This window comes from Ursus arctos, unplaced genomic scaffold (genome assembly GCF_023065955.2).
Source record: "Ursus arctos isolate Adak ecotype North America unplaced genomic scaffold, UrsArc2.0 scaffold_16, whole genome shotgun sequence".
NCBI lineage: Eukaryota > Metazoa > Chordata > Mammalia > Carnivora > Ursidae > Ursus > Ursus arctos.
In genome coordinates, this window is record NW_026622830.1 from 58,615,130 (window position 1) to 58,637,124 (window position 21,995).

Genomic DNA, 21,995 nt, shown 5'->3' on the forward strand with positions numbered 1-21,995 from the left:
TCACGAAGACGAGAATAACAAGTGTTGCTGAGGATGTGGAGAGAAAGGAGCCCTCATGCACTGCTGGTGGGAATACAAACTGGTGCAGCCACTGTGGAGACAGTATGGAAGTTCCTCAAGAAATTAAAAGTAGAATTAACCATATGATCCAGCTGTTTCACTATGAGGTATTTATCCAAAGAAAGTGAAAATACTAATTTGAACAGATATATGTGTACTACAGGATTATTTCCAATAGCCAAGACATGGAAGCAACCCAAGTGTCCATTAATGAGTGAATAGGTGGAGAAGATTGTGTGTGCGTTCGTACACACACATATAAATACATACCGTGTAGTATTATTCCGCCATTAAAATGAAATCTTGCCATTTGCAAGAACATGGGATGGATTGTGAGGACATTATGCTACATGAAATAAGACTAATCTTTCAGAGAAAGACAAATACCTTGTGATCTCAGTAACGAGTGGAACCAAAAAAACCAAAACAAATGAACAAATAAAACTAGATACAGAGAAAAGAACGGTGGTTGCTCAAGGGGGGCTTGGAGGGGTGGGCGAAATGGGTGAGGGGGTCAAGAGGTACAGAATTCCAGTTATCAATAAGTTGTGGGGCTATAACGTACAGCATGCTCCCTGTAGTTGATAATATTGTAGTGTATACCTGAAAGATGCCGAGAGAGTAAATCTTAAAAACTCTCATCACAAGAAAAAAGTTCTTTTTTTGGGTGACTTTTTATGGTGACAAGTGGTAACTAGACTTGTTATGGTGATCATTTCATATTGTATACAAATGTCAAATCATTACATGTACACCTAATACTAATTTGTTGTATGCCAATTATATTTCGATAAAAAAAATAAAGACAGCCTTTGCTTTCAAAATGTGAAGCCAAAACAGAGAGAGAAAACAGTTTTGAGTAACAAAGAGGAAACCACAAGCAGAAAGAAGCTAAAAGAAGATAAAAAATTTAAATGTCAGTAGAACTGCATCCATGAAAGACCAACAGAATCCTTTTTTTTTTTCTTTTTAGGATTTATTTATTTATTTTTGGGGGGTTGGCAAAGGGAGAGGTGGAGAGAGTCCCAAGCAGACTCTGCTGCTGGGCGCAGAGCCTGACGCAGGGCTCGCTCCGACAGCCCTGAGATCACGACCTGAGCCAAAACCAAGAGTCAGATGCTTTAACCAGCTGCGTCACCCAGGCACCCCTAGAATTCTTTCAAAAAGTGCATTCAAAGAAGAGGAAAATTGAAAGCACCAAAGTAGACATAAACTCAGTAAGAGCAGTGGGAAATAATGTGGAAGATATCTCTCAGAACATGTGTAGGAAAGAAAAATGAGGGAGAAAAGAAAGCAAGTAGGATGAGTTGAGAAGGTCCAACATCCAAATAATAAGAGTTGTAGAAAGAGACAAAAGGATTAAATCATCAAAGATCTGATACAAGGACATTTTCTGGAAGCAAAGGGTAAGGGTTTCCAGATTGCAGGTTCCTGGATACTGAAGCCCCGTGGCTACCCCTTGGGCCTCTCCTCCTCCGCCCTTCCCGTGGCAAGACAGCCTCCTTGCGGCCTTGCGGCACCTGTGCAGCTGTGACGTTCTAACTGTGGAAGGGGTGAGGTCTCTTCCTTTACAACTCTTCCTACTCTTGCCATTTTTTAGTAATATTTATTACAGTTGTAATTAGTCACATGTGTGTATCTCCCTTGACTAGGCTGAGAGCTCTGCAGGGTAGGGTCATATATATATATCCACACATCTGTTCCAGTGCCTAGCCTAGTACTTGGTAAAGTAAGTATTTTCAACTTAACTAATCTAAGGGTGGTGTGGCACATTCATTTGCCCCTGGGGGACAGGCATGGCTGGATGACTACATGAAGCATTGTGGCCATGGAAAAGCGGGCAGTAGCAATAGCATATCCAGCTGACCCTTGGCCCAGGACAGGGGTGTGTGGTAACAACATGATGGGCGAATACCTGTTGCCACTCCACTGTGTGTTGCCACGCAGGAGTGAGACCCGCCAGTGACAGTGTTTTCAAGAGAGGATGGGAATCCAGCAGCAGCAGGGCTTGGCAAGCAAGAGCCCAGTCTTGAGGTAGACTGCCTGGCTGTGAGGCTCATGTAGGAGGCATGTGGCCTTGGGCGGGTCACTTCTCTCTGTTCCCACATGTGGAAGGTGGGGAAAAAGAAGGTCTTTTGCTTTGTTTTGTTTTTAAGATTTTATTTATTTTGTCAGAGAGAGAGAGAACCCAAGCAGGGGGAGGGACAGGCAGAGGGAGAAGCAGGCTCCTTGCCGATGTGGGACTTGATCCCAGAACCCTGGATCATGACCTGAGCCGAAGGCAGACACTTAACTTACTGAGCCACCCAGGCGCCCCCCAAAATAAGGTTATTATGAGGATTAAATTATTTCATTTTTAAGTTCTTAGAACAGTCCTGGCATGGTAATGTTGCATCAACAATTACCTACAGAAACCTCTGGAAGCCCTGAGTCTAGATGCAAACCTTCCTGTCTCAGGAGCAGCTTTTACCATGATGAGGTCCAGGTCAGTGTTTGTATAGTAGGGAAATTGCTCTTTTATTAGGCACAGCAGTTTAACTCCACATTGGGAGTCTTTGTCATTATGCTGTTTTGCTTTTGCAAAATGCTCGCCAAAGAAAGAACCTATGGAAATATTTTCCCAAAGGTAAATTTACGTCTCTTTCTTAGGAGTACAAAGACTCTGTTATAGCTGTGAAATTATAGGGTTTTTTTGAAAGACTTCAAAGTGCCCCAGTCAGAATATCAGATGCCTCCCCCTTCACCCCCCAGCCTGAGAGCAGATGGGGTCCACCAAGCCTTATTCCGTTTCCCAGAGTTAGCTTCCAGAAGTCCAGCTCCCTGCTCCCCACTCCTTGACTCCAAGCAGGAAGCATCTCTATTCGCATGAGTTCAGGCATGTGGGGCTGTATTGTTCCCAGTAACAAATACCAAACCGAAGTAACTCTTCTGTTTCTTGCTCATCCTCATTCCTCTGACAGTTTCTGCCCCTCTTGTGTTCTATATCTCCATGGAATGGTATCACTTTTCCACTCAGTTACCTGAGCAAGAAAAATGGTTGCTGACTTTCCTTTAATTGTATGTGGGCAATCTAGTCACTCCCTGTCCTCTTGATTTTTTTATAGCTCTCAAATCTTTCCACTTCTTGGGCCATAGTTAGTGCTGTCAGGATTATAACAGAAGCTTTCAGATTGGTCTGTATGGGCTTAATTGCTGCCCAGGTGCAAATCCTAAGACCGTTCAGGCTCCCCACCTGCCTCTGGAGCTGGGCCTTGTCTAGCTTCTCTGCTGTTTGAATTAAAGCCGTGTTGACCTTTGCATTGACTCCCTGGATCACTAACATACACCTGCAGCCATGTCTTTTGTTGGGTGTAACTTTAGACGTACCCATTCTCAAGATCCCGGCTTGGAACTCATATTCTAGGAACTCGACCATGCCCCATGTCTGGGCGGTACCTGTTTTCCCGGCATCACCCCTAACACCATGTTCTTCATGTACTTGTCTGTGCTGGTCTTTCTTATAAGGGCCATAGGGGCAGGGGCTATTTCCTGTGTCCTGCTCTGTCCTGATGACCAGTCTGTCTCTTTCCTAGTATCAGTCTGTCCTGATACCCTGATGCCCAGGAAAGCACCTTATAGTCTACTATAATACGTTTTGGTTGGGGCGAGGGGATGAATGAGTAGGTGGGAAGTAAATAAATACAGTAAAGAAAATTAGAACGTTTCTTTGTTTTGATACAGGTACCTAATGTTGTGGCTCCCAGACAAAACTTGCATAGGGATCTCATGGTAGTTTTGTTGAAGTACAGATTCTTTTTTTTTTTTTTTTTTTTTAAGATTTTATTTATTGGAGAGAGTAAGCGCACAAGCGAGAGCACGAGTAGAGGGGAGAGGCAGAAGCAGCCCGCCGAGCAGGGCACCTGACTCCAGGCTCGATCCCAGGACCCCGGGACCATGACCTGAGCCAAAGGCAGATGTTTCACCAACTGAGCCCCCCCCGAGGCGTCTCTAAAGCACAGACTCTTCTTAAGTAGGTTTGTGGTAGGGCTCTTACAGCCTCTTGATGATAGGATGCCTGTGCTGCTAGTCCGTGGACCGTCCTCGAATTGGCGGGTGTCTAGTGCGGAAGGGAAAGACAGACTGTGAGCCAGCACAGGGAGTCGCAGGGTCTGGGGCAAGTCGTGCAGCCGCTCACTGTCTGCGCCCCCAGATGAGGCTACTCCTGGGAGCTGCCGTGTGGGGTGGGGTTGCGGATCAGACCCTCAGACTGAGCACATCAGTTCCTGCTGCCTGGTGGACAAGTGTTCATGACCAAATGAATCATTGGCATTGGCTTCCTCGTTGTGTATGTAGCACATTCTAGATCACATTGTCTTTGTATATGTTTTTATATTCAATCCGTGTGATAGTCCTGTGAAGTCACTGCTGTCCTGCTGTCAGCACACTGGTGTTCACAACTAGGTTAAATGTCCTGTTGGCATGTTAACCGCATGTTCGTGGAGCTGGATTTGAAGCCAGCCCAGACCTCTGTCTCAGCACCGTGATACCGTAGCCCCTCCTAACTTAATTTTTCACACTAAGTTCTGGAGTTAGTTTTAAGAGACTGAAATGTTAAGATGATGATCCAAGCCCATTAAAAACATTAATTTTTTCTTTGTGAACCACTGGACAGGACTATTTTAATGAACGAATGAATTCAAATACCCAAATGTTCAAGGGGAGTTCCATGGAGAATTTGGAACTTTTTCTCCGCACGAGTTCTGGCAAATTCTAGTTGTCCTGCCTCTCTGTTCTTCTTGAGCTCATCAGGCTCTGTTTGGGTTACCCTCCCTGCGCTGCTGTCCAGAAACTGCCCCCTGGCAGAGAGCCAGGTCTCACTCCATCTGTCCCCTCCTTCAGAGGTCATGGTGAGGTGCTGCGTGTGTCGGGGTAAAAGCAGCTGCTTCCCATGTTCTGTGCAGTTTTCTAGCTGCTTATTGAGGAGGGTGGTCCATCCAGACCCTGCTCCTCCCTCATTTTTATGTCTTCATTTTTCTCTCCTGTGTTGGGAGGGTTAATGTGTACTTGTTAGGATTTGTATCGGGATTACATTAAGTGAGTAATGTATATAAAAAACTGCTTAGGTGGCTAGCACATTGGCAATATTCAGTAAAAGGCTTTTTGTTTTTTACCTTATAATACTAGACTCAATTTTGCCTTTTTTTTTTTTTTTTAAGTAAACGCTACCCCTGATGTGGGCCTTGAACTCACAACCCTGAGATCGAGTCTCATGCTCTACAGATTGAGCCAGCCAGGCGCCCCAGGTTTTTTCTTATTTAGTAGAGGCTGAGTATATACTGTGTTCGAGTACAGTGAGATTTTAGTCATGTATTCAGTGAACATCTGCAAAACCTGACCTGACCTGTTTCCAGTTGGTATATCTGTTGTGTGGCTTTCATGTGCCATGCACAGGGCCAGCAGAAGTCCCTGCCTTCTCTGCAGGTGGGTCCCCATGTCTGCATTCTCCCTTTTCAGCAAAATGCCATGAGTTCCTTGCATGTCCTGCCTGCACCTCCTTTCTTTATAAGCTCTGTGGAACTCCCTCTCAGCAGGCATTTCCTCCCCCCATCACTGCACTGGGGTGCAGAGAGAGGTTCTTCCTTTGACCAGGTCGTGCGTTTGGCACCTCCTTCCTTGACTTGGTCTCTCAGCCTCTCGGTTTACCTCCTAGCCCACTGGCTGCAGCTTCTTCGTTTCCTCTGGTAACAAGGAGCTTTCCCTGTCTGTCTCTAAACATCACAGAGGGCTAGGCGCTGTTGTCACACCTCTTTCAAGTTGGAAAGTGCTTTCAGGGGAACAGACATGACGCTTCAGCATCTGTAACCCTCCCAGGGCTCAGGGATCCAGTACAGGGCGCATTGCCTAGCAGGGCTCATCACAGGGGATCCAGGAGCCAAGCTTGAAGCATTACTAAGAACAGGAGGTAGCAAGGAAATGGGGGAAGCATGAGAGCCCTGTTAGGGAAGACTGCTCTGGAGTATGGCTGTGGAACATGGCGAGGAGAACGTGGGTGCTTGAAGCCGGTGTAGCCCAAGTGCTCACGCCTGTAGAGAAGAGGTTCCGGAGGAGCACCCTGCCCCCGGCTACAAGCGTGATTTTTCTGCTCTTCGAAGGCCTCGTATTGAGATAGTTTCTTTGTAAGGAAAGTGTTTGGATGCAGTGTGCACAATGATAGATACAAGCTCAGAAATGTTGCAGTGCTGGAGGAATTAGTTATGTACGTTTTCTGCATGGATTTTGAACGCCTGCATTAACTCTTTTATTTTACATTTTTAAACATATAATTCAATTATCAAGTAATATTATAGAAAAATACTTTAGCTGTGTTTCTTTCCTCTGGGAGATTTGCAATTAGTAACAAAGATGTGCTCGAGAATGTGTATCATTGATTGATGTGCTCAGTAGAAGTAATTAGGAACCAGGCATGGACCTCCTCAGCCTGGCTTTAAGGGGACAGCCCTTACTGCTGTGATTTCCAGGAAACCTGGGGGTCCTGTCGTGTGACACAGACACACCAATCCAGCCTCCCACCGGCCGTCCACCCGTTCCATCTGGCCATACTTCCTCTATTTCTTTTCATCACTTTAGCTACCAGTGATTGAGTGATAAGGAAAAAGATGTCTTCCTGCCTTCTTCTTCCCATTGCCAGTCAGTCGCGGGGAAGCTGCAGTAGGAAGCCCCGTTCCAGGATGTGCCAGATTTCTCTGGCCTTTCCTGCCATAGGTGTGACAAGATGTGCCGCACCCATCAGGGTACGCTCTTTTACTCCTAGTGTGGGGACTACAGTAGTTGTGTGTGTGCACGCGCATGTGTGCATACTGATGAAAGTGGGCTGCTTCCCCCAGGTCGAGGGTTTCAGGGGCAGAGAACATTGTTAGGTGGGGGTGAAAGGGCTCCCTAGTGTTTAGATGTATGGTGTACCTTAACTGAAAGGACTTCAGAGCCCCAGTGTCACACTGTCACCACCTGGCCATGGAGGAGACTTATGTCCTTGGAACATGCAGTGTCTTTCATCTTAGACTTTTATGTCGCTGTAACCAGGCAAGCACCACCCACCTCTAGCAGTTGAGGTGGAAATGAAATTAACCGAGATGACCTATGTCCTCCTTGCATGTAGAGTCACCCAGGAAGTAGTAATTTTGTTTGTAATGAGTGTTGGCAGTGGCAGACATTTGCCTCCGTTGATTGGACTGTTGGTCTTAGAGCTGGGGTCCAAGTTTGAGTTTTAGGGGATCCATGAACTTTTCAATCATATACAAAATTTTGTGTTTTAATGTATATGCATTTTCTCTTGAAAATGTTCATATTTTTCAACAGATTCTCAAAGATCTCTGTCATATGTATGTCAGTATGTGTGTAAAGAACTCCTTTCATAGAAGATGGTAAATGAATGGTAATTTGGTATTTGCAAGCATCATTCATTTTACCTGTTTTGCACAATAACATGTTCATGTACAATTAGAAGAGAGGCCTAGGCAGAAACGTAAAAATCAAGAACAGTTGCCGTTTATGAAATGTGCCCACGTGAATCGTTTCTTTGCTAGGTTGATAATTGTGGCTCAGGCAGTTGATTTTAGCCAGTGCATTTGGCATGGCATGTTGCTTTTGGTCATTTGTCTTCTGGGAAAATTTTTGTTCTCATTTTGTAAATAAATGTGTGCGTGTGTGTGTGTGTGTGTGTACTGTAAAATGCATACGTCTTGTGTATCCTGGTGTAGGTTTAACTACTACCTTCCATATCAGTGTTTACAACGTCGCCAGCCCCAGCAGCCTCCCTCATGGTTCCTTTCAATCAATATCCCTGGGAAGGTGACCAACATTTTGATTTCTGTCACCATGACTTTGTTTTGCCTATTTATCATAATGTCCGTGAAATTCATCCAAGTTGTTGCATGTAGCACTTCCTCATTTTTCATTGCTATATAGTATTCCATTTAAGAATATACCACAGTTTGTTTTATTATTGATGGATGGTTGGGTTGTTTCCAGTTTTGAGCTATGTGAATGGCGCCGCTATGAATACTGCATGCGTCTTCTTTTTTTTTTTTTTTTAAGATTTTTTAAAATTTTTGACAGAGAGAGACAGCGAGAGAGGGAACACAAGCAGGGGGAGTGGGAGAGGAAGAAGCAGGCTCTTAGCGAAGGAGCCCGATGTGGGGCTCAAACCCAGAACGCTGGGATCATGCCCTGAGCCGAAGGCAGATGCTTAACCGCTGCGCTCCCCAGGCGCCCCCTGCATGCGTCTTCTGGTGGCCCTGCGCCTGGGTGTCTCTTCGGCATGTACCTAAGAGTGAAGTGGCTGCTTGTAGTGTGTGTCCCGGTGCTCTCCACCTGTAGCAGAGATCGTTTCCGACATGCCTGTATCAGATTATAGCCCAGCTACCAGCATAGAAAAGCTCTATTTGCTCCACATCTTTGCCACGCTTATTAGCATTGTTGGTGTTTAAGATTTTGGAGCCATAGAAAAACTATACTTAAAAAATAAATTTTAAAAATGGAGATAAATTTCACATAACAGAATTTCACATGTGACATGAAATTCTCCATGTGGTTTTAAGTGTACACACAGGGTTGTGCGAACATCGCCGCTGTCTGGCTCCGTCACCCCAAAAAGAGACCCAATACCCATAGCCAGGCACTCCCCATCTCCCTCCCTCCAGCCTCTGGCAAGCACGTACCTGCTTTCTGTCCCCTTGGATTTGCCTCTTCTGGGATTGTCATCTACATGGCTCCTGCAACCTACGGCCTTTTGTCTGGCTTCTTTGACTTACCCCAATGACGTCAAGGTTTATCCATGGTGTAGTGGTACCAGGACTTTGTCCTTGTTATGGCTGAATGCTCTTCTGCTCTGTTGTATGGATAGGCCAGTTTGTTTCAGCATTCATATCACTAAATGTTATTGTTCTGTTAGAATAGAGAAGATGGAAATTATTAAGCAGCACCTTTACATTTGTGTCTTGATCTGACCTCTGGCTGATTGGCTGCAGTTTATCGAAGTTTGCTTGGAGCACATGGATGGCGTCTGAGAGGCAGCCTCAGTTCCCTGCGGGTGCTCCTAGAAACAGTGCAGTGTGCGTGACATGTTCCTCTATTGGGTGACTTCGGCTAGTGGCCTCTTGGAGGCCCTTCTTCTTTAGTTAGGCCACTTCTGGGCCATTTTCCTCATCATGGTTTCTCCAGACCACCTTTTTATCCATTTCGGTTCCTTTTGTTACTGTAGCGTTAATTGGATCTTAGCTCAGCACAGTGGCTTTGTTACAATATTTAAATATCTAGCTACCTAACACAGAAGAAGATGCTAACACAACAGTCACGAGAAACTGGGGGAACCTTCATTATGGCTGGTTTTCTAGTTCGCTTAAGGCCTGAGAGAAAAAGTCTCTTGGATCAGGTTGGTCCGTCTTGGATAACAAAGTGGACTTTTTTTCCCCCTCGAATCCGTCAGTTATTTCCCCTTTTCTAAATTATTGACCCAGTATACCTGTTGTACAGTTCCGCCTTGGCTATCCAGTGAATGGTCGAGAATGACTATAACATCTAAGCCTGTGAGCCGATGAACTTTTGCTGGTGAGGTGAGCCCTTAGAGCTTGGGCTGGTGTCGTGTTCCGTGGGCCGTAGCTACCGGTAACATGGTCCCGTGCTCTCGGCTGGGAGCTCCTAGCCGGCGTAGAGACCCTCCTACAGACCGGGGAACTACAGGTTTTCAGACCCTCCGACCGTTACTAAATACAAGGAACTGCAGAGTTCATTTGATCAGGTACGCTGGGGGCGATCACCTGATTCCACAAAGAATAGTTGGGTGGTTATGTTTTGAGAGAATATACATCTATTGCATGTGATACCTGGCTTTTAACAGTCAGTCTGTAATTAAATTGGTCTCGGTGGGGCATACAGATACCCTGAGAGAATTTAAATAGAGCCATACTAGTGTCGGTGTAGTTCTCTGAGGAAGGCTGCTGGCCCAGACTGTTGATCCTCGGGGTCACGTGTTCTCCCGATTCCTCAGAGTCCCTGAGCTCCGTTGGGGCTCAGGGAAATACCAGTATTGTTGGTTAGTTAGTGGCGCCTGGAGCCTAGTTTAGGTGTCTTGGGGTTAATAATATTCTGGTATCGGAGGTGAAAGGAAATGTGATTCTTAGATTTGGGGTGAAGTACAGTACCATTTGTGTTCCTAGCTTCAGTTCTAAGGTCCTTGTTAGAAAGTTGTAAGGATAGAGAATCAAATAGACAGTTGGACAGATTGTCCGCTAATGTGCTTGTTTTGGAAAGACAGGGAAAGGGAAAGATAGTAGGAGGGCAGAGAGGACTTGAACGGTCACTGAACAGGTTAGTAGACTGAACCAACGTAAGATAAAGATGTCTAGTATCTGTGAGTTTTGGTAGGGTCAGTTGGGTTATCTGATTGAAGTCCTTCTGGCTTCATTAAATCGAACTGGACAACTGTTTCATGATACCGGAAATAGTAGAAACATAAGACCTGCTTGTTGTGTGTAGGGCCTCCAGGATTCTCCTTTTACCTTCACAGGTGTTAGTACAGGCTTCAGGCTTTAAATGGGAGGACATATGCCTGTTAGAGCCATCAGTGCAGCCACCCGAGCACACAGAGGTGGCTTCCGTAACATAGCAATCAGAAGTTTAGAAATCCAGGGGCACCTGGGTGGCTCAGATGGTTGCATGTCCAGCCCTTGGTTTCCGCTAAGTTCATGGTCTCATGGGTCATGGGATTGAGCCCGGCAATGAGTCCTGCATCCCTCCTCATGTTGGGCTCTGCGCTCAGCAGGGAGTCTGTGTGAGATCCTCTCTCTCCCTCTGCCCTCTCCCCACCCTGCTCACATGTTTCCCTCCCTCCCCTTCCCTTCCTCTCTCAAATAAATGAATACATCTTTAAAAAAAATTAGGAAATCCAGCACAGGGTATGCCTTAATTATTTTTAATATTCTAAATTGACAAAGCAGTTGTATAGTTTTGGTTTTTGTCAAGTACAAAAAATGAGAAGGGCTTAGCAATGTTAGAAATGTCCAATGTAGAAAGTTACTATAATATTCAGAAAGGAAAAGATCAGTTTTCCATCTGGATCCCAAGATAGAATCTCTTTCATATTTGTTTTAGGTGTTTAGCTAATTGGATCCATGGAAAAGGTTATTTCTGATTGTTTCTAAGTTTTCCTCCTTTTATAGATGACAGTGTTGGCCAGTGGCCACCTCTCTGTTTCTGAGTTTAAATATATACAAGTGGGGGCACCTGGGTGGCTCAGTTGGTCTGCCTTCAGCTCAGGTCATGGTCTCCGGGTTTTGGGATAGAGCCTCACATCAGGGTCTGCTTCTGTCTGTCCCCTGTGCCCCTACCCCCTCCTCCTCCCCCTGCTGTGCTCTCTCTTTCTTTCTGTCAAATCAATAAAATCTTTCTTTTTTTTTAATGATTTTTTATTATATTATGTTAGTCACCATACAGTACATCCCCGGTTTCCGATGTAAGGCTCGATGATTCATTAGTTGCGTATAACACCCAGTGCACCATGCAATACGTGCCCTCCTTACTACCCATCACCGGTCTATCCCATTCCCCCACCCCCCTCCCCTCTGAGGCCCTCAGTTTGTTTCTCATAGTCCATAGTCTCTCATGTTTCATTCCCCCTTCTGATTACCCCCCCTTTCTTTATCCCTTTCTTCCCCTACTGATCATCCTAGTTCTTATGTTCCATAGATGAGAGAAATCATATGATAGTTGTCTTTCGCTGCTTGACTTATTTCAGTTAGCATTATCTCCTCCAGTGCCGTCCATGTTGCAGCAAATGTTGAGAATTCGTTCTTTCTGATAGCTGAGTAATATTCCATTGTATATATGGACCACAACTTCTTAATCCAGTCATCTGTTGAAGGGCATCTCGGCTCCTTCCACGATTTAGCTATTGTGGACATTGCTGCTATGAACATTGGGGTGCATATGGCCCTTCTCTTCACTACGTCTGTATCTTTGGGGTAAACACCCAGTAGTGCAATGGCTGGATCATAGGGTAGCTCAATTTTTAACTTTTTAAGGGACCTCCACACTGTTTTCCAGAGTGGCTGTACCAACTTGCATTCCCACCAACAATGTAGGAGGGATCCCCTTTCTCCACATCCTCTCCAGCAATTGTTGTCTCTTGCCTTGTCTATTTTTGCCATTCTAACTGGCGTAAGGTGGTATCTCAGTGTGGTTTTGATTTGAATTTCCCTGATGGCTAATGATTTTTTTTTTTTTTTAAAGATTTTATTTATTTATTCGACAGAGATAGAGACAGCCAGCGAGAGAGGGAACACAAGCGGGGGAGTGGGAGAGGAAGAAGCAGGCTCATAGCAGAGGAGCCTGATGTGGGGCTCGATCCCACAACACCGGGATCACGCCCTGAGCCAAAGGCAGACGCTTAACCGCTGTGCCACCCAGGCGCCTGATGGCTAATGATTTTGAAAATTTTTCCTGTGTCTGTTAGCCATTTGTATGTCTTCATTGGAAAAGTGTCTATTCATATCTTCTGCCCATTTTTTGATTTGTTTATTTGTTTCTCGTGTATTGAGTTTGAGAAGTTCTTTGTAGATCTTGGATACCAGTCCTTTATCTGTAGTGTCACTTGTAAATATATTCTCCCATTCTGTGGGCTGCCTCTTAGTTTTTTTGACTGTTTCCTTGGCTGTGCAGAAGCTTTTTATCTTGATGAAGTCCCATAAGTTCATTTTATCTTTTGTTTCTCTTGCCTTTGGGGATGTGTCATGAAAAAGGTTGCTTTGGCCGATGTCGTAGAGGTTGCTGCCTGTGCTCCCCTCTAGAATTTTGATGGATTCCTGTCTCACATCGAGGTCTTTCATCCATTTGGAGTTTATTTTTGTGTATGGTGTGAGAGAGTGGTCAAGTTTCATTCTTTTGCATGTAGCTGTCCAATTTTCCCAGCACCATTTATTGAAGAGACTGTCTTTTTCCCACCGGATGTTTTTTCTTGCTTTATCAAAGATTAGTTGCCCAAAGAGCCGAGGGTCCATTTCTGGGTTCTCTGTTCTGTTCCATTGGTCTATGTGTCTGTTTTTGTGCCAGTACCATGCTGTCTTTGTGATCACAGCTTTGTAGTACAGCTCGAAATCCGGCATTGTGATGCCCCCAGCTTTGTTTTTCCTTTTCAACAGTTCCTTGGAGATTTGGGGCCTTTTCTGTTTCTATACAAATTTAAGGACTATTTGTTCCAGTTCTTTGAAAAATGTCCTCGGTATTTTGATCGGGATAGCAGTGAAAGTGTAGATTGTTCTGGGTAGCATGGACATTTTAACTATGTTAATTCTTCCGATCCATGAGCATGGAATATTTTTCCATCTTTTTCTGTCTTCCTCAATGTCTTTCAAGAGTAATTTATAGTTTCTAGAATATAGGCCCTTTACGTCTCTGGTTAAGTTAATTTGAAGGTAACGTATGGTTTTTGGTGCTATTGTAAATGGGATGGATTCCCTCATTTCTCTTTCTTCAGTCTCGTTATTCGTGTATAGAAATGCAACTGATTTCTGAGCATTGATTTTGTATCCCGCCACATTACTGAATTGCTCTATAACTTCTAATAGTTTGGGAGTGGCTTCTTTTGGGTTTTCCATATAGAGTATCATGTCATCTGCGAAGAGAGACATTTTGACTTCTTCTTTGCCGATTTGGATACCTTTGATCCCTTTTTGTCGTCTGATTGCTGTTGCAAGGACTTCTAGTACTATGTTGAATAATAGTGGCGAGAGTGGGCATCTTTGTCGTGTTCCTGATCTTAAGGGAAAGGCTTCCAGCTTTTCCCCATTGAGAATGATATTTGCTGTAGGCTTTTCATAGATGGCTTTTATGAGATTGAGAAGTGTACCCTCTATTCCTACACTCTGAAGGGTTTTAATCAGGAAAGGATGCTGTATTTTGTCAAATGCTTTTTCGGCATCAATTGAGAGGATCATATGGTTCCTGAGTCTTTTCTTGTTGATATGATGTATCACGCTGATTGATTTGCGAATATTGAACCACGCTTGCATCCCAGGTATGAATCCCACTTGATCATGATGGAGAATCCTTTTAATGTACTGTTGGATTCTATTAGTAAGTATCTTGTTGAGGATTTTGGCGTCCATATTCATTAGGGAAATCGGTCTGTCATTCTCCGTTTTGAGGGGGTCTTTGCCTGGTTTGGGGATCAAGGTAATATTGGCCTCATAGAATGAGTTTGGTAGCTTTCCTTCTGTTTCTATTTTTTGAAATAGCTTTAGGAGAATAGGTATTATTTCTTCTTTGAATGGTTTGGTAGAATTCCCCAGGAAAACCATCCGGGCCTGGAGTTTTGTTCTTTGGAAGGTTGTTTATCACTGACTCAATTTCTTCATAATTAATTGGCCTGTTTAAGAAATCAATTTCTTCCTGTTTCAATCTTGGTAGTTAATAGGTTTCCAGGAAGGATTCCATCTCTTCCAGATTACTTAGTTTATTGGCATATAGCTGTTGATAAAAATTTCTAATAATCCTTCCAATTTCAATGGTGTTGGTCGTGACCTCTCCTTTTTTCATTCATAATTTTAATAATTTGGGTTCTTTCTCTTTTCTTTTGGTTAAGTCTTGCCAGTGGTCTGTCAATTTTATTGATTCTCTCAAAGAACCAGCTTCTAGTCCTGTTGATCTGCTCTCCTGTACTTCTGGTTTCTGATTGATTGATTTCTGCTCTAATTTTGGTCAACTGCTTCCTCGTGAGTGGATTAGGCCTGTCCCTCTGTTGCTGTTCCAGCTTCTTGAGGTGAGAATATAAAAGCTGCATTTTAGATTTTTCTATTCTTTTGAGTGAGGCTTGGATGGCTATGTATTTTCCCCTTAGGACTGCCTTTGCAGTATCCCATAGGTTTTGGACCATTGTGTTTTCATTCTCGTTCGTCTCCATAAATTGTTTAAGTTGATTTTTGATTTCCTGGTTTATCAAGTCATTCCTGAGCAGGACGGTTCTTAGTCTCCAAGTGTTTGAGTTTCTTCCAAATTTTTCCTCTGGTTGAGTTCCAATCAGAGCGTTGTGGTCTGAGAATATGCAGGGGATAATTTCAATCTTTTGGTATCGGTTGAGACCTGTTTTGTGTCCCAGAACATGGTGTATTCTTGAGAATGTTCCATGGGCATTAGAATAGAATGAGTATTCTTTGGTTCTGGGGTGTAGTGTTCTATGTATATCTATGAGGTCCAACTCGTCGAGTATGGCATTCAAAGCCTTTGATTCTTTGCTTAGTTTTTGCCGGGGTGTTCTATTTCTGATAGTGGAGTGTTGAGGTCCCCTACTATTAATGTATTTTTATCTGTATGTCTCTTTATTCTGGTTAAGAGTTGGCTTGTGTATCTTGCTGCTCCCCTGTTGGGGGCATATATATTTATAATTGTCATATCCACTTGTTGAATACTTCCTTTAAGAATAATATAGTGCCCTTCTGCATCTCTAACTATAGTCTCTCGTTTAAAATCCAGTCTATCTGATATGAGAATTGCTACCCCAGCTTTCTTTTGAGGTCCATTTGCGTGAAAGATGGTACTCCATCCCCTTACTCTCAGTCTGAATGCATCTTTGGGTTTCAAATGAGTCTCTTGTAGACAGCAAATGGATGGGTCATTTCTTTTTATCCAATCTGCAACCCTGTGGTGTTTTATGGGAGTGTTTAAACCATTTGATTGGCTCTAAGAACTGAGAGATATGATTTTAATGATGCCATGTTGCCAGTAAAGTCTTTGTTTGTATTGGCTGTGACTTTCTGTTCTGTATCACTCTTGGGGCCTTTTTACCTTTATAGAACCCCCCTTAATATCTCCTGTAGGGCTGGTTTCGTGGTTACGAAATTGGTTAATGACTGGCGATTCTGAAATGTCTTTATTTCTCAATCAATTCTGAATGACAGCCTTGCTGGATAAAGGATCCTTGGCTGCATGTTTTTCTCTGAAAGAGCTTTAAAAATGCCCCCCCAACCCTTTCTCTCATTCCAGGTCTGTGTAGACAGGTCTGACGTAATTCTGATGCCTTTGCCTTGGTACGTGAGAAATTTCTTTGCTCTGGCCGCTTTCAATACTGTATCCTTGGATCTAATATTTGCGAAATGCACTATGACGTGACGTGGCGTAGGTTTGTCGTGGTTGAGCTTGAGAGGGGTCCTCTCTGCCTCTTGGACACGAATGTTTGTTTCCCTTGCTAGATTAGGGGAGTTTTCAGCTACAGTTTGTTCAAATATCTCTTCTAGACCTCTGTTTTTCTCCACCCCCTCGGGGATGCTGATGATTCTGACATTGGATCATTTCATTGAGTCAGTAATCTCCCATAACGTACATTCGTAAATAAATAAAATCTTTAAAACATAAATACATAAACAAACACAAGTAGGTTATGATGACTTAACTGCTATGACTTAACTACACTTGTCACATTAACTTTAGATTTAAAACATGTTCATCTTAACAACACTTTGTTAATGTGGGTTTTACAAATAACATGTTTAAATTGGCTGAATTAAGTAAGACTGTATGTAACTCAGCACAGTTGTATTCTTTATATTTTGCCATTCCTCATTTCCTTAGGAATTTTTTTAAGTCTCCAGAAATTATTCACCAATTACTTTCAAGGTCTCGGTGTTAGCAGTCTTAGAAATTAATTTATAGTTGATATTAAAGACTAATGTTGAATATTTTCATGAGATATATAGCATTAAAATTTTTATAGTGATATCTCAAGTAAAGTAAATGATTTACATAGTTTGCCATATTATCCGAAATCCAAAAAACAGTCTGTGTAATGAAGATATTAGTTGAATTGTTATGCCGGCAGTCCATGCTTTGCATGGTTCCAGCATGTACGAATATCAATTTCTGTGGCTTAAATAATGCCCGTCCTCAACAGAATGGTTCCGTTTTAGTTAACACAGGTTATCACCTGTGGGCAATTGCATCAAGTACAGACTCGGTCTGCAGATCACTACAGAAGCAACAGATGTGAAGTGTGACCAGCGGCCGGTCACGGTAGCTCTTTCCCAGTCTGCTGCTGACTGGCCACCCTGCGTCTGTTACTCAGTTTATACACAGACAGCAAATGTGTAGTCGTGGTGCCTTCTTGTTTGCCAGGGATAAACCCCTGTGACATTTTACAAAAATGGATCATCACAGGAGGGAATTGGACAACAAAGATGAGTTGCAGCGTTGAAGCAGCAAATGGTAACACTGGAAGTGAAATCGAACGGGCCGAGGTCCTGTGAAGCTGGTGACCGTGGAGCGGGAGCAGCCGAGCCCTCGGCTTGCATGAAGCCGCCCTAGGAACCAGCGGACTTAGTTGCGTTACTCTGGCCAGTGGACCCAGCAGTTATTTCAGCTCTTAAAGCCGGTGTGTGGAGTTTGGGCAGGCTCTGCGTGCTACAGCTGGAGGTGATGCGGACGCAGAAATCCCAGCAGTGCGGCGGGAAGTAACGGAGAGTGTAAGTGTGTGGTGTGCGGTGCGGCAGAAGCTTCCTGCGCCGTGCGGATCACCGTGCAGCGTTCTGACTGAGACGGTCACAGAAGCAGATAGCTGACTGTAGGAATGTTGACTTTGCTGTGGAGCCAGACTTTCTAGTTGTGTGGTCAGAGGAGCTTTGCAAATAAAGGTGAACTTATTGACAAGTGAGGAAGAGAGTTGTGACAAAAAAGAGGATGTTCCGGAGGAGGAGACGTGGCAAGAAAGTTCGTAGCAGAGGCGGTTTCGGAGGTGGCTTACGACACTGAATGTACGAGGCTACAATGATGGAGGCTGACCCAAAACTTAGAAAGGAGCATGACAGTTTGCCAAGGCATTGGAAAGATACTTACTCTGTGTCTTTAGTCATAGAGCAAGGGGAAGAAGAAGGCAAGTGCTGTTCAAACCACTTTTGTCAAGTCATCGTAGGCCCCACACTCCTGTGCAAAGCGAGAACCACCCGTGCTTCCTTTAGTTGGGATCCATGCGATATTAGTTATCTTTGTTGATAACAAGTCATCCCAACACTTAGTGGCTTAAAATGACAAGAATTATTTTGTTCCAGTCTGTTGTCTGGACAGGGCTCCGCAGGGACAGCTGTTTCCATGTGGCGGGAGCTCAGGAGGCACAGCGGGCAGCCAGAGGGCCCACTCGGAGGCTGGCTCTGCCACGGGCCTCGGAACTCGATGCTGCCTGTCAGCGGGCAGCTCAGCTCAGGCTTTGGTTCTTGGAGCTCAGTTCTCGGGCTTCTTGCGCTTCTGGGTAGCATGTGATTGGGTTTCATGAGCGAGCAGCCCAAGAGAACCAAGGGAACCTAGTTTGCCTCTTAATACCTGGCGCGGGATGTTTCTTAGGTGCGTCAGGAGCCCCCCCAGATGTGAGGGGAAGGAACGTGGCCTCCACCTGTGGAAGAGAGAGGCAGAGTCACACTGGAGCAGGAGGCACTTTCACGGCGACTTTTGGAAAATACAGGCGGTCACGTATTGATATAACATTAAATATTTAAGTAACGTTAGCTCTTTGTTAAGTAAAATCAATATAGGAAATTTAGTGTATTCAGATTAGACTCTTGATGAGAAGAGAAACCCGAATCTTGTGTGAAAGAACAACATTTGGGAGAGGAAGGTTTTTACAGCAGTCTAGTTTGTTTAAGGATTTCCTGTAACTAGGGTCATCACCAACTTCTTAAAAACTCTCCAAACTTGTTTATGTCTGAAGTTTTTAAAATTGAGCTGTAACAGTTTGCATTCTTTGCTCCTTCTCTCATGTTCTGGCAGACATCTCAAGTTTTATTAAAGGGCTGGCATATTTCAAGGAGAATCAGTTTGCTGTCTTGGTGGGATCTTGGGGTGTTATAGTGAATATCAGCTAGGGAACTCTGGGAGTTTTTTGCTTCCTCTCTTGCATCTGTGCTATTTTATGGAGTATTTATATCAGACTGTGGGGTGAGGCCCAGCTTGAACTCCAAGTTTTGTCAGCACCTTGTTTCCTCACACCCTGACTTGGGACTGCCCTACTTCTTTCAAGAGCAGAAAAGGTGTCTGTCTTCTGTGTTCAAGGGAGAGCGGAGGCTCCGATAGTCAGCAGCGAGATTAGCATTCCGTTTTAGGAAGCCCTGCCCTGCACCCCCCTCCCCCACCCTCCCCGCAGTGCTGCCTGGGGCAGTGTGCTGAGTGTCAGAGCTCTGATGCCTGAGCAGGTCTCAACTATGGAATGAGAAGTCCCAAGCGAGGCTTTTTGCTACACTTCCCCATTATCAGCATCCCCTAGCAGAGTGGTACATCTGTTATAACTGGTGAACCTACATGGACCCATCAGTTATCGCCGAAGTCCACGGTTTACTGTCGGGGTCACTCTTGTGGTGTACGTTCTGCGGGTTTGCACAGATATATAATGACATGTATCCTCATTATACTGTCCTACATAATCTTTTTGCTGCCTGAAAAGTCCTTTTTGCTCCACTTTTTCATCCTTGCCCCCCCCCAAACTCTGCATCCACTGAAATTTTTACTGTCTCTGTGGGTTTGCCATTCCTAGAATGTCATATATTTGGAATCATATAGTGTGATCGGCTTCTCTCACTTAGTAATACGCATTGAAGTTTCCTCCAAGTCTTTTCATGGTTTGGTAGCTCATTGCTTTTTAGCACTAAATATTCCATTGCCTGGATAGACCACAGTGTTTTTTATCCTTTCACCTGCTGTAGGGTGTCTTGGTGGCTCCCGTGCTCTGACAGTGTGACGAAGACTGCTGCAAACAGAGACCTCTGTCTGAGTGTTTATCCACCCTTGCCTTCCTCTGACGGGTCCCTCTTGGTCATGATACATTATGAAATATTGCGTGATGACATTTGCTGATCTTTTTTTTTTTTTTTAAAGATTATTGCACCTGTGTTTGTAAGAAAGATTGATTCGTACCCTTTCTCATATTGTCCTTGACTGGTTTTGTGTCAGTGTTTTGCTGGTTTCATAAGATAAGTTGGGAAATGTTCCCTTTTTGTTCAGTGGAAGAATTTCTGTAAGATTAATATTATCCTTCCTTAAATTATTGGAAGAATTCAGATATTCCTTTGTGGGAAGAATTTTAATTGCAGATTGACCATTTTTAACGGAATAGGTCTATTTAAATGGGCTTTATATTTATGGTTTTGGTTTCGTACAGCAGCAGTTTCTAATGGCTTGGGCTTAAGTTGTACTTTGTAAAGAATTGTGTATGCCCCATCTCAGGGTACCTGGGTGGCTCCGTCGGTTAGGTGTCTGCCTTCGGCTTTGGTCATGATCCCAGGGTCCTGAGATCAAGCCCCAAGCTAGGCTTCCTGCTCACTGGGGTGCCTCCTCCTCCTTCTCCCTCTCCCTCTGCCCCTCTGCCAGCTTTTGTGCTCTTTCTCTGTTAAATAAATAAATAAAATCTTTTAAAAAAGAATTGTGTATGCATCTCAACTTTTATGTTCATTGACATAGTTCATGATATTCTTAATAATATCTGATATTCTATCATTACTTCCTATTATTAACATTCTGTTATCTGTTCTGCTTCATTCTTGCTGTCATTAGTTTTCGCCTTATCTTTTTTTTCCTTGATTAGTCTTGCTAGAGGTTTATCAGTTGCATTATTCTTGTTAAAAAAAAAACCAAACCTTGATTTTGTTCAGCTTCCAAATTGTACTGTGAAATATGGATATTTAGATGATTAATTTCCAATCTTCATTTCTAATACATGCATTTAAGAGTATTTATCTTAGGGACACCAGGCTGACTCAGTAGGTGGAACGTGCAACACTTGATCTCAGGGTTGTAAGTTCAAGCCCCAGGCTGGGTGTAGAGATGACTTAAAAATGAAGTCTTTAAAAAAAATAATAAAAGCGTAGATTTTATTCTAATGACAGCTCTGTCTGCATGTAGTATTGATCTTTCTTTTTAATTGTATTGTTGAATTGAGAATACTTTGAGTTTCTTTTTGGCTAATGGGTTACTTGAAATATGTTGCTTAATTTCCAAACGGTGATTTTTTTCCAGACAGTTGGTGATTTTTTAATTATTTTGTTGTTGTCCAGCTTTAATGCTAGAGACAGAATATACTTTTAATAATTTTAGTCCTTTGATATTTATTGAATCTTGCTCTTTCACCCGCCACGTGGTCAGTTTTAGTGACTGCCTCCTGTGCGTAGTTAGTGGGTACTTCTCTTGCGGAGGTGAATTGCGCTTGGGTGTAGTGCTTTCTGTTGGTTAGGTTGAGTTTGTCTGTCATGCTGTTCCCGTTTTGTCTGCTGGGCCCAGGTGGACTCCTAGTCTCTTCTGCCTGTCTTCAGCTTCACTGAGCTTCTAATGGCTCCCGTTGGGCTTGGTTTCAGGATTGGTAACTATCTTAAAGGGACAACTAGCGGAGTGTGTGGCTCAGTTCTCCAGCCTGTCCTGCTCACCAGAGTCCTAGGGTCCCCATGCTCATAACTTGGTCTCTCACTGCCAAAAGCTCAGCCGGTTTCTCTCTCATTGGTGGCTTTTTCTTGGATCTTCAGGCTCTTGAAGGCCCAGAATTGGCAAATGCCCTTTGGGAAGAGGCAGCTGTTGTTCAGTGTCTCTTCATGTCTCCACCTATGTCCCCTGCTGTCCTGGTTGCCTCACAATGTCTTGGACTCCAAACGTTGGTCTGGTTTTTTTTTTTTTTTCTTTTTTTTAAAGATATTATATATTTATTCGACAGAGACAGAGACAGCCAGCGAGAGAGGGAACACAAGCAGGGGGAGTGGGAGAGGAAGAAGCAGGCTCATAGCAGAAGAGCCTGATGTCAGGCTCGATCCCACAACGCCGGGATCACGCCCTGAGCCGAAGGCAGACGCTTAGCCGCTGTGCCACCCAGGCGCCCCGTTGGTCTGGTTTTTAACCTGACTTTTCTCAGTGGGAGTGTTCATGTTGGCCAAGCTATTGCCCCACATTCA

At 43.9% G+C, this 21,995-nt stretch overlaps 1 protein-coding gene across 8 annotated transcripts in view; it reads left to right on the forward strand.

Annotated features, from left to right (window-relative positions):
• The window catches only part of LOC125282099 (focal adhesion kinase 1-like), a 91,402-nt gene that overhangs the window by 37,278 nt on the left and 32,129 nt on the right, over positions 1 to 21,995 (forward strand). The window lies entirely within an intron of this gene.